Here is a 13,086-nt window from a genome sequence, read left to right as displayed (position 1 = left end):
TTGATTCACTCATTAGTTTCTGAACAGTTTATCTGTGTTCAAAAACCAGATGAAGGAAAATAAAATAAATGTCATAGATGCCGTACATGCCCGGAGACAGTGCTGTAGTAAGAGCAGAAGTGAAAATCCACCAGTTAACCCCTATTTTTTACTGGGCTGTTCTGAAGGTTGTCCTCAGTTCTCTTTGACTTGTGCACTTTGTTTCCTCACATCCCTAAACCGGGTCTTTATTTCACACACCCACTTTCAGTAATTTTCTCAAAACTGCCTTATAGCATAAGTCTCATACTTGACCGTTTTTCTGCGTGATCTTTTATGTCTGACGATTGCGTGGGTCAGTTTAAAAAAGTTTTTTCTTTAATACAGATTTATTTATACATTCATTATCTGGACACATCATCCAAGAAGCGTGTTTCCAAAACTAATAATGTATGAATTTTGGAAAGGGCAGGTGCAACAAAAAAAACATGCTATGACATCTTACAACAGAACAAAGACCCCCAGCAGACAAGTATGAGGTCATTGTTTTTAATTAGTTAAATGATGCTTAGAGAGCATTTGGCATGTATGGAAGATTACAGTGGGGATTATTTGGCCACAGAGCTCCACAGTGTCTAAACCATCAGTGATGACCCCCCCGCCCTAGTCGCTAATCTGCCCATACACTGTGAGCATCAAACCTAGAGCGCCACCTATGGGTCCAGGTTCTGATCCCAGCCAGTGTGTTCTGAGATACCGCAGCAACAATGTTGTGGCAGAAGTTACACACACACACACGCACAGTCTGAAGCCGCTTGTCCCAAGCTGGGTCACGGCAAACCGGAGCCTAACCCAGCAATGCCGGGGGGTAAGGCTGGAGGGGGAGGAGACACACCCCGGACAAGACGCCAGTCCGTCGTAAAGCACCCCAAGCAGGACTCGAACCCCAGACCCACCAGAGAGTGGGACCCGGCTAAACCTGCCTCACCACTGCGCCCCCCTGGCAGAAGTTACATTTCACTTTATTTCTGTGTTGTGAAAAATACATAAGACAGAGATGTGTAACACTTGGCAGCAGTGATGAGCAGTTCAAAACAAATGTGGTAACCCATGTGGGTGGTCATTAGGTCATCATCAGTGGATCAGGCAGTACGTTTACGGGTGGTCTTTGATTAACGACATATGCGACTTACGACCACATGGACTTACAACGGCTGTCCCCGTCAGCTTTATTATATTATTTTCAAGTCCTGACATTTGGTTGTTACATGTAATGAGAACCACCCCATTCACTGTACGATGACGTCAGCTGGTCCCACTGCGGTAAAGTAAAGGTACCATATTTCTTATGGTTTGGGTCTCAGTGGTCCGGTGTTCATCAGCGATTGCGTTTCGTTTAGAAAACTTTTCGTCTGTGATTCCCTTTAAGCGAAAAAGTGAATGTGCGAATCTTGCGGTGTTGAAAAGAAAAAATGCAAGACAATAGACTTGAAATGAAGTGAAAATAATAGCGCAGTAACTGCCAGTATAAAAATATAATTAATGTACTAATTGTTTTTTATTCGTATTATTATCTCAACATGAAAAATGTGTTAAATTATTGAGACAATATAAAAATAATAGTAATTATTATTAGGTTATACAATGTAGCATTCATACATGCTAATAGTTTTACAGTTTGGGGATCTTCGACGCTCATAGCGAACAGCGTAACGTTCACTCCCAACGTTGACTCATGGCGAACGTGATGACGTAAAGCACGACGTGATGACGTATTTCGTGACCGATTTAGTAGAAACGCGCATAAATTTGAATGTCAGTTGTCAGGTAGACGTGAAAATCGAGTTCCTGTGTTGTCTGGATTGTTTAATATTTATTGTTTTGGAACAGTCAGTTTTTTCTTTATTTATAGTGGTGGTAAATAACAAAGTAATAAATTTTGTTTCGGTAAGTCTGTGCGAACGGACACGTCGTACTTTTACGCCGGTAACTCAGTTAGGGCCCGGGCTGTTCAACAGACCACGGCTGAGGTAAATTATTAATTTAATATATATTTACAAATTACATCCTGCTCTAGTTGACACTTTTCTATTATTTACCATGATGATAAGCTGGTAGTGTAAGTACAGTACCTTGGTCAAGGGTACTAGTAGTACAGCTGAAGGTGGATTCGAACCTGCCACCTTTCCTAAAAGCAGCCACTAGAACCACACTACCAGCAGCTGCTCAGATCATTGTTGGTGTTGTTGAAGAAAACTCATTGCTAATATTTTTACATTATGTGTCATGTACCCTGTCTTGCGCCTCCAGGATAGACTCCTGAGCACTGGGATCCTGCACTGCACAAGCTATTGATTGTGGGGAAAAAGGAGAAAGGTTTAGTACCATTTCGTCATCCTTACACCACATCTTAGCAAACCAGTTTTCATTCATTCAGAGCAGTTTTTTTAAGAATAAATGGTCGCATAGCCAGTTCACTGGGATGTGGTAAAGGATACGAGGAAACGGCAGATATTAACCACACTTTGTTCAGGGAGCCCTTTAGACGCCACATGCAAGGCGAGGGCCACGAGATGCATTTATTTTTAGCTTCCTGTTAATTTATCCCACTTAAAATCACATGCGGTGTCATCGTGTTGAAACACAGTTCACAGATACGAATTACATATTCAGTGTCATTTTTTGCTATAATTACCTTACAGTAACCAGCAGAGAACGGTCACACTGCTGAACATTTGACGGAAGAAGGTGCAGGATGAGTGACAGTCAATCAAAGTAGGAGCAAGCAGTTCTGAAGGCTTTTCTTCCAGCGGAGTAGTAGAAGAATCCTGTGTGACCTTCACTGACCTCCTCGAGCGACCAGGTCCGCCTCCTCATTTTGTCATTGAGGGGACTGATTCATGGTATAGATCACAGTACTCAAAGCCATGTGTTAACAAGCAGACACGTGATTTATTGACACAATTTGACATGTACAGTGTTGTGAACTGATGCAGTGCTGGCATTTGGCCATAAGGAGGCAGTGTAGCTCGAGAGTAGGGCTGCTTGTGTGGTGCTTCTCTGCAAGAAATGTCAGGATACATAATGAAAGCAATCAAAATACATGTTAATGTTTTTTGTATTAATTAGCAGCTTTACTATGCTTCGATGGACTGGCATATCATCCAGGGCACACCCCCCCTCAGCCTTGCGCCCAGTGCTTCTGGGATAGGCTCTGGATCACCGTGACCTTGTTGACCCCACAGAGCAGTTTTTGTAATAGGATGAATGGGTAGTGGCTTTACTAGAATGACAAAGTTTCTCTTTGCATTTATGTTATTATAAAATCTGAACGTCTCTTAAAGGGCTCATTAGCAGGTTGCCTTTTTGTGGTGCTGCCATTGAGCCTTTTTTTTTGGCAGGAGGTATTTATTTAACCTGAAAAAGTGGTATAATTTGTAAACCCATTGATGCAATTCTGGTTCGGCCAGTGGGAACCGAACGTTTCAGTCGAAACAGTTTTAAATGGCAAAAAGATTGTTGTCCCTCCATGAGGTGTCAATCAATTTGTACATCAAAGATTTGGCAGATGCACCTTGAGCACAGCGCGCACTATTTATTACTTTTACTACTTGTTGCTTTGGACAAAGGCATCCACTAACTAAAGGTTGTTGTTATTATTATTGTTGTTGTTGTTATTTATTTTACAGTACTTGGTGAACTGGCAGATATTTTCAGATGTAGATAATTTTTAGTTTGTTGCCTTCCTTGCTTTACTTTCCAGTTACATGTTCCTTAATCACCACTGCTGTCAATACTGCAGTATTATAGTGTCTGACAGTGTGTTCATTTCATATAGAGTACAGCTGTCATGATGTTGATATGTAACATTAAAAGAGGAGTGTTGTTTTTAATCTGTGCTAATTCCACTTACAATGTGTCTATTGATGCTCAAACCCCAGGGGTGATTACAGAGCGCCTGCTGGAGGGACCTCAAAGTGCTGCTTCTGCACGACTGTGTGTGTGTGTGTGTGTGTGGGGGGGGGGGGGGGGGGCTGGGATTTGACATAAGGACTATGCTCTCCTGTTCAAATATGGCTGGTAAAATACCCTGATAAGGGGATGGGTTCTGAGAGGGTCACAGCAGGGATGGTCCTGGGTCTGAATGCACGCGCCAGGCGTCCTCAGTATCAGTCTGCCTTGCCTTCCTGCTCCCAGCAGACCTCTGCCTCCCTCCCCCTCTCGCTTTATCGCTCCCTTTCCTTGCTGCGCCCGCCCGGACTGGCGGGGGCGTTTCTCTTCACCGGAGCTGCCTCTGTGCTGAGGCTCGCTCTCCACTGCGTGCGATGCTTATGTAACGCCGGTGGCTTAGTCATCGGCCTGACCCGTCGCCTGCCCGCGCCTCCCTCTTCCTTCCAAGCGATGTGAACAAGCGCCAGCTTCCTGGGCCGTTATGCAAGCCCCACCGTTCTCTTCGGGGAGCGAGAGGCTCGCGGTCGGGCCGCTCAGTTCCACAGCGAGATGCTTTGGCCTTTACATAATTCTCTGTAATCCACAAGGCCACTTGCTGTCAGCCCTGAAGGGGGCGCTGCGCCCTCTCGTAGTCCCCTTGCTGCACTGTCAGGCCTCCTATTCATTCTGTGCATTAGACGGTTTCACAGGAGGTCTGGGTCGGCAAGCACGTTCACGTTGAACGCTTGGAAAGGGTGGCAAATGTTACGAACGGCACGTTGTCGTCCTGCTCACGTGGAAGCGCTTTGTCCTCCCGCTCACACATTACTGGGTGATCTTCGAGTGAGATGGACAGCAGCTTGTGTCCCATAAGGACTGCGCTTGACTCAGTTGAACCAAGCGCATAACAAATAAAATAATTTGCATGTATTGTGTCATGGGCCTTATTCCCCCCCCCAAGGGCATCTGGCCGTGTGTGTTTGAGATCATGCTCACTTGTCTCCCTGGGTTTGTTGTCCCTTTTGACAGGAGTTCCTCTTATTCTGTGGCGGTGTGTCTTCTGTACCTCGCTGTTCTTTCAGCGCAGTAATTTTTTAACAGATTAACTATATATTTTTATTTATATATTAGCCAATTCTTTTGATGACTTTCAGCTTCCGCCTTGCAGTCAGGAAGTTTGTAATGTAAAGAGTTCTGTATCAGTTTTTACGTGATGTTGTTCCTGTCTGTAGTTCACATGGTCTCCTTTACCAGGCACAGTGAGACAAACTCATTATTAGTCACCATTGTTTACCTTTGTCCAAAGCAATTTTACACTTTTAAGTTTGCACACTTGGATACTTACACTGGTTTACCTGTTTTTCGGCAACATTTACCTTAATTCATTTATCTAATGCTTTTCTTCAAAGCAACTTACAGTGATTTACCAGTTTCTATGACTGGGTAACTTTACTGGAGCAGTTTAGGGTAAGTACCTTTCTCAAGGGTACTACAGCTGGAGATGGGATTCAAACCTGCAGCTTGTGGATCCAAAGGCTGCAGCTTTAACCGCTTCACTCCCAGCTGCGTCATTTTTGGTGTATCAGTTCAGGATAAGTACCTCGAGCAAGTGTGTTACAGCCTGCAGGGTAATGGCTCTGACTGGCTGCTCTGCTGCTGTCCAGGTGCTCATAATACTCCTAATTATATACTCATAATAATCATAATAATATGCAGCAGTTTATCGCACTGTATTTGGTGCACTGATGTTCACAACGTAATAATGGTGTCCTGGTCATTAGCTGGGTAAATGCCGTGTGTTGTTTCTGTTTAGATTAACAGGTTTTTATCACTCATATTTTTAAATTCTCATTACACTGTACTGCATAGGTTTATTCCTGAGACAATGAGGCGGCAGGGCATTAGTTGATGACTGATGGAGGTGAGCGATGGGTCGTCTATTAGCGCCTCAATACGTTCGGCAGGTGGGATTAGAAGAGATCATCTGGACACGGCGCCGAGGTTCTGCTCCGTACTCCCAGCTCTTATGTCGAATTCTCACGTCATGTTTCCCGCTTCGATCCTCTCGATGCTGTCACTCATGTTCTGAAAAGCTTGCATTTATACACTGCAAGAGGGCTCTCCTATACAGGCGTTCCCTGTCGGGGGGGGAACGACCATGTGGATGAAACACAGAGATGTTTAAATTTGTTTGCACATCGATTAGCGAATGAAAGTCTCTCTTCCCTCGTCTTGCTTCCATATTCAGCTCCAAGTGTGTGAGCTTGAAGGACATACCATACCTTGTTGCTAGGTAACAACTTCACAGTGCCTTCTTTATAAGTTCCGTCCATTTTACTTCATGTGTGCATTGACATGTTTGTATTTTTAGTATCTTAACAGGCTCTTTCGTCCAAGTGCTACAGTCGAACAGTTGATGGAGCAGTTAAGGGTTAATGAGCTCCTTCGGGTCACTAGAATATGGATCGTGTGTGTTTTGCTCAGACCCGGTCTGCCCCCTTGTATGTGTCGTCTGATTTCACTTTTTGCTTCCAGTCCAAACCTGTTTGTGATGTACTGGCCAATACATCTATTATCAGTAACTGCTTGTTCAGCGCAGGGTCCTGGTGGTCTAGAACCTATCCCAGAAGCACAGGGTGTGAGGCACGGTACACCCTGGATGTGACACCAAGCCATCACAGCGCAGTCACACACACTGGTGGGCAACATAGTCACCATTTCATCTCAAACACATAACTTAGGACTGTAGGTGGAAACCAGAGCACCTGGAGGAAGCCGACTTTTACACAGGAACAACGTGCAAACTCCATGCAGACCTACCGGGGTCCAAACCCACATCCGCAGACACCACTCAGGAGCTGTGAGGCACCAGCGCTACCTGCCGTGCCACCGGGCCACCCTGCCATGTAGGTTGGTGTTGTTTAGGAATATTAAAATAAACAGTCTGTGTTCAACATGTTTCATTTGTTTTGATTCAGATGTTGCCGGGTTCCCTGCATCGTTTCTCAGCTCAGCCCCAGCGGCCTCACTGCGGCTCCTCCGCCGAGAGACTCGCTGACCGGCGTTAGTCACCACAGCAGGTGAAGTTGGAGACCATTTCCACCAATAACACCATCAGAAGTAGTTCAGTACTATTGACGTGTCTGCACGACTGTGGCTCAGTACCAAAAACACCAGTGTACATTTTGGATTGGATTGAATGTTTGTGACCACTTCAAATAGGCAGCAGTGATGATGGAACAAAAGGCTCTTGTGGACGGAGAGAAGTGCTGCTGAGTGGCGGCGTGGAGGGGTTCTGCCACTGATTGCGGTCCCCACACACAGCGAGAGGCACCGACCAGCAGGCTGCCAGGGAACGGCGGTCAGGAGGACCGTAGAGGGTCTTGAGGACTGACACAGTCCCAACAGTGACTCGATGGTGACTTTGCCGTCGTCACGGGCCGGGCGCTCCTGTCGTGTCATCAGTTAGGGCTCGGAAGTGAACCGCGGCTCCCGGGCCGTTGTCTTTAACCACGTTGTCCTCGACGTGTGGGCCGTGCTCCTTCGCTCCGCCGAGGTCCACGTTTCCCGTGCGCTATCATCCGGTCACGCCGCATACTAACCGCTTCAAGTGTTTGGCGCGTGCTTCTAAATTTGTTCCTCTCGCCCTGAATAAAGAGCCAGATTACTCACATCCTCAAAGTAAAAATAGCACACGGTGCATGGTGAACGATCGTGTTCTTTGGTGACAAGTGAGGTCTTCTGACGTGGGCACCTTCTCCTTGGGCAGCTTGAATGATTAAAATTGGGTCGCAAAAAGTGCTATGTGTGTGTGTGCGCGCGTGCCTCACATTTATTTAGCTGATGCTTTTCTCCAAAGTGACTCACAGTCTACATTTATACACTTCTAATTACTCTTATAATGACCTTCCCATTTATACAGATGGGTATTTATGACTCCATTACTCTACTCTACTGTACTGCTTGGGGTAGCCAGTAGCGTAGTGGTTTGAGAAGCTGCATTTTGACTCACAGGTTCAAATTCCACCTCCAGCTGTGGTACCTTGGAGCAAGCTATTTACTCCAAATTGATGCAGTAAAAATTACCCAGCTGTATAAAAGGGAAATTTACTGTTTGAAGCAAAGTGTTACATAAATGTTATGTACTGACTGCAGGTAGGTACCATGATCCAGGGTTCTAGAGGAGGAGTGAGGATGTGAACCCAGGTCCCACCATTGCTGGGCACCTTTGTTAACCACAGCACCATCTTCTGTTCCCCACCTCATTTTTTTTTTTTTTTTTGTTTGTGTGCATATTTTGGTTGCTTCGTTCTCACATTTCCGACGAAAATAAGCCGTTGCAGTGCAGAAGCTCCCATTCATTCGTGGTTTTATCGATGCGTTTGAGCGGGACAGGTGGCAACTGCGGGCCCGGCAGACCTGCAGGATCCATGTTGTGTTGCAGCGTGCGGGAGCCACCTCTTCCAGAGAACAACTTTTTTGTGAGTGTCCCATTCCACGTTTCCATGGCAGCAGCTACTGCAGCGACAGGCTTCGCAGCAGAGATGGAAATTCAAAATGTATGTCGAGGGCTTCCTCCCGCATTCGCCTCCCGTGGCGCCGCATGGCTCCCAGAGCATGAGCGCCGGACGGGGGGACGCCTCGACCAGCTAAGCTCATCGAACCGGCGTGTCTGGCCTCTTCGACTCGAGGTCACGCTCGAATGAGTGTGAAAGTAGTAAAGAGTAAATAGTGAGCATCCAGGGAGGTGTTCCTCGACGGCAAACAGCTAGGGACTGCAACTGCCACATATCAAGAGCGTTAACCGTATGACTGCTGCTTCGGTTTACATGACTCTCGCTGTTGTTGGTTTTGTTTCCCCGGGAGGCTCTGAGCCCAGAGCTCTCGTTTGTGCTCTTTGGAAGCTGTCGGTCACCCTCAGCGGGGTTTTAAGGGGTTCAGTGAGTGAGTGACAGGGACAGCTGGTAGCAGAGTGGTTAGAGCTGTTGTCTTTGGACCTGCAGGTCGCAGGTTTCAGTCCCACCTTCTGTTGAAGTACCCTTCAATGAGGTACTTACCCTAAATTGCTCCAGTAAAATTACCCAGCTGTATAAAATAGTAAATAAGTGTAAGTAGCTTAATGTTGTAAGTCGCTTTGGAGAAACGTGTCGTGTCGATGTGCCCTGAGAGTTGCTAACCACCAAAAATGTCCCTTATCCTCAGTCTTTTTATTAATAATTATTTTTTATCTGGTGCTTTTCTCTAAAGTGACTCACAGTGTTAGGTTTGTATGCTTACAGTGATTTACTCTTTTGGTCAGCTGCTTAATTTATACACTTGTCATTTCAGGGTAAATAACCTTGATGGCAGGTACTACAGTGGCAGCGAGGATTCAAACCCATGTTTCTAGATCTCCCGCAGTCTTAACAGGCAGCACGCTGATGGGCACTTGGCTCTGGGAGTGGACAAAGGGCTCAACCTGAAGGCATTTCCCTGTCAATGACAGGTCGTTAACACCTCACGGTCCCCAAGTGTTTCCAGGAACCGTACCGTGTTGGTCTTTGTTTACCAGATCAGCACATTTTGCTAATTCATACCTTCTTCATTTTCCATTTTGATTAGTCACAGATGGACGTTCACGGGGGCGACCAGGACCACATGGCCGTATGTCCACGCGTCCACTAGCGCATCGACTTCCGAGCAGGATCGGCGTCACGCTGATGTTCCAACAACTGGATGAGAGCCAGAGCTCCAGCAAAAAGCCAATTCAGTATAAACTGTCAGGAAGTTGCCACGAACTGGAGTAAAATAAGGGTTTCCTTTCACTGTTGGTTTAATGTCCTGCACTCGGTAAGTGTGCCCTGCGATGGTTCCCTGCAACAGCACTTTTCTTTGAGAGATGAAATTCCATCGTCCGCCACTTTGTTTTGTCAAGTCAGATGAAAGGCGTCATAAATAAGCAGCGGAGGCATGTTAAACAAACCGCATGTGGTGCACAATTTTCCTAGACTTGCTGGTGAAGGTAGGAACCCATTTAATTTCCTTCAAAGTCAACTTTTTGCACCTTCAGGAGTCTTGTGTGACGTGACAACGTGCCTCAGAATAGGACTGCTCTTTTTATTAACAGTAATAATAATAAAGTGCAGTATTTAATTCTAAATTTATTAATAAATACCCATCTGGGTAAATCTAAACTCTCGGATGATGTATTTTCAGATATATCCAGCAGGTGGCGTAGTGTTTAGGCTTGCTGCCTTTCATGCCAAAGGTCCCCAGTTTGAATCCCACAACTTCTGTAGTGCCCGCTGTCTCTGTCTTTACCCTGAAATGATACAGTACAAAATTACCCTTCTATTATAAAGGGCAAAATCACCGTAAAGTTGTTTCTAATGTGGTAAGTGTCTTTGGATAAAGGGGTTAGATATATAGAGGTTGATAATGTTTGAAGAGAAGGACTCTGATTCTTTTTACTACACTTAATTGGTGTTGTCAGTGTGGTTATTTTAGTGTATGATGCTAATGGCAGTGGGTTACCATGTAAAGTATGTTAAATTATGTCATTATCCTTTTAATTGTGCTCTTCCTCTCAGGCAGGGGCACTTCAAAAAATAGCAAAAAACAGCAAAATCACTAAATGCTGTCAAAGTTAAACATAAAATAAAGACATAACAGCACTGTCCCTAATGGATCTATGTGAAGGTTGTCGAGTTTTGGCGCAACGTTTTCTCCAAATTAATTTATGGCAATTTTCAACATTTTAGTGACACTTTTCTCCAGAGTGAGTTACAATTATTTACCATTTATTCACCTAGGTGACTGTTTTTACTAGAGTAATTTTTGGGGTAGTAACCTTGTTTGAGGGAACAACAGCCAGAGGTGAGACTCAAACCCACAACCTTTGGATCAAAAGGCAGCAGTGCATACCAGTACACTACCAACCTTTCTTGGAGGGGTCTTTAGCTTTTGTCGGGGGGTCTGTGGGCTCAAAAAGGGTGAAGAACCTCTGCACTAAGGTGTGAGTGAAGCTGCTGTACTCAGCTGAACAGAGAAAAAATGTACCACACTTTCCCACGGTTTTACTACCTTATGTAAGTAGTTCCAGGAGTGTTATTTTGAGCCCATGATATATTTTTACTGCTTGTCTAACTCAACTTAAATGATGGTGATTATGATTGATATGATCACTGTGGTTGCCAACCTTAGTCTGGGGTTCTAATCAGCATTGCTCAGCTGTCAGTTTAAGGAGCCTTGGCCCGAAGGGAAGAGCGAGGGGTTCTGGTCCAGCTCCAAACTGCCTCTTACCCAGAGTGCTGGACTTGCTCTCGTTCACTTGCCACTGCTCCGGGGATTAAGCGTAGCTCAAGTGAAAATGCTTGGAAAGCGATTTGGTCCCGGAAGCACGCGTGAGGCTGCGCAGCTCTGGCTCCATCTGGACCCAACGTGCCACTCCGGAGCTCAGCCTGCAGGGGGGCTCTTCATTTCGGAAATCGTTCTGAGCCCATTTCGCTTTACTTTCTCTCCATAATGTTGAGTTCCATTCCGTGACGAATTTAACACGAATGTAGCCCGTCACGTCTATACAGAGCTGTGTGGTTCTCTTTATATGGGGTTTCACTCGGAACTGCTGAATCCCGCTCAACGGTGAAGCAGGGTCTCAGAACACATTCTTTCGGACGCTCTTCTCTCCTGATCTCCTGTCCAAACCATGGCAAACGTTTTCATGGTACATGTCCACACTCTTATTTCTCACACGCACAGAACACAGCACAGCTCAGCACTCCAGTGCCCTGGAAAGACACAGCTGGCAGGAAGCTACACTTGATTTATATGTAAGAAAGCTGACTCTGAGTGACCTTGCTGACACACGACCGCTGCTCTGGGTGACTAGCACTCGTCTCGCTTGGACATGGCACATTGTAAAGGGCTGTCAAAGGGCACTGCAGCACACGCTGAACCGCTTGAATGACTTCGCCAGCGGTCAAAAGGCTGAACTTCTCAGCAGGGGTGCTGCTGTTGTACCTTTGCGAAAGGTAATCGGAACGAGTCTATTAAACCGTCCAACTGTCCTAATGGGTCAAGGGTAAAACACAGTTCTCACTAGCTTTAGATAGAAGCTTCTGGTTTGATGACCTGGGAAAGAGGGGGTCGAGGTTTGATGACAATGGCGGCAGGGGACAAGCGCAGTAAAGTTAGCTCTCTAACTCCCCGCTGTTTACAGCATGAGAACTTTAGTGGACTTCACCCCTTTGAGCCTCACAGGAAGTGAGGCAGTCCTGTGGAGAGGTGATGTGTCTTCAGCCGTTCCCTTCCCTTCGTCCCTCGCCCACGTGTCCCTCTGCTGTGCCGTCTCCTGCCCTCTCGTCCTTCCACTCCCGCGGCGTCTCGCTCTCTCTGGCGCATTTTTGAGAGCCTTCTTACAGTTCTGCTAATGAGGGAGGAACCAGGCAGTCGCCTGCGTCGCTTTCCTCTGTCATCATCTTTGGTTCTGTGGCCGTTTTCACTTCACTTTAATAATTTTCCATTTTCCATCTTTTCATTTCAGATTTGGCTGTCAGCATGCCCCCCCATTCTCTACAGCGAAGGCCTGGAGCTCCTCTCATGCATGCTATGTCAGTCAGCGCTTGCCTGGAGACACATTGCCATGTCTGGTACCACCTGGTGAGTGCTAACCTGCAGGAGTCTGATGGTCCTGTAGGGGGCGCTGTTGTAATCTGTTGACAGACCTCATTCAACTGCTACAAAGCCACCTCCCCCCCCACATAATGGAGGGAATACTGCAGTACAGTTAGTTCATTAAACCACAATTAGTAAGAGTTCAATAGAGCAGATGACTGTTCAGCAGTGAAAGTCTCAGATGTAGCTATAATGAAAAAATTTGACCTTTTTTTATCTTCAAGCTAAAAAACTGATTCAGATGAAAATATGTCCTTTCCACAAACTCCTATACAGTGCACATTGCCCCATCGATCACTGATGCTCAGAAACACCAGACATGATCTGTAAACACTGGGAAAGTGAGGTTAATAACTGTGGTCCACACTCCAATTTGGTTTGGGAACTCATTACTGCCCTCTGTTTACATGGCTGGCAAACATGGGTCCATTTGCTCATCTATGGACAAAAACATAAAACTGACTCACAAAGAAATGCAATTAAATAAACTGGGAAACATTTGTATCTTTGAAAATTCATAATTTG

The 13,086-nt window shown here is 45.8% G+C and overlaps 1 long non-coding RNA gene across 1 annotated transcript; it reads left to right on the top strand.

Moving 5' to 3' along the window:
• Positions 1–1,824: 1,824 nt before the first annotated feature.
• LOC108921891 (uncharacterized) lies at positions 1,825–12,538 on the top strand. The gene is made up of 5 exons (XR_001965095.2): positions 1,825–2,009; positions 2,290–2,355; positions 2,682–2,842; positions 6,888–6,989; positions 12,431–12,538. It is a non-coding gene; the product is annotated as an uncharacterized LOC108921891 (long non-coding RNA).
• Positions 12,539–13,086: the final 548 nt, after the last annotated feature.

This window comes from Scleropages formosus, chromosome 17 (assembly GCF_900964775.1).
Source record: "Scleropages formosus chromosome 17, fSclFor1.1, whole genome shotgun sequence".
NCBI lineage: Eukaryota > Metazoa > Chordata > Actinopteri > Osteoglossiformes > Osteoglossidae > Scleropages > Scleropages formosus.
This window is presented reverse-complemented; position numbering and strand designations above follow the sequence as displayed.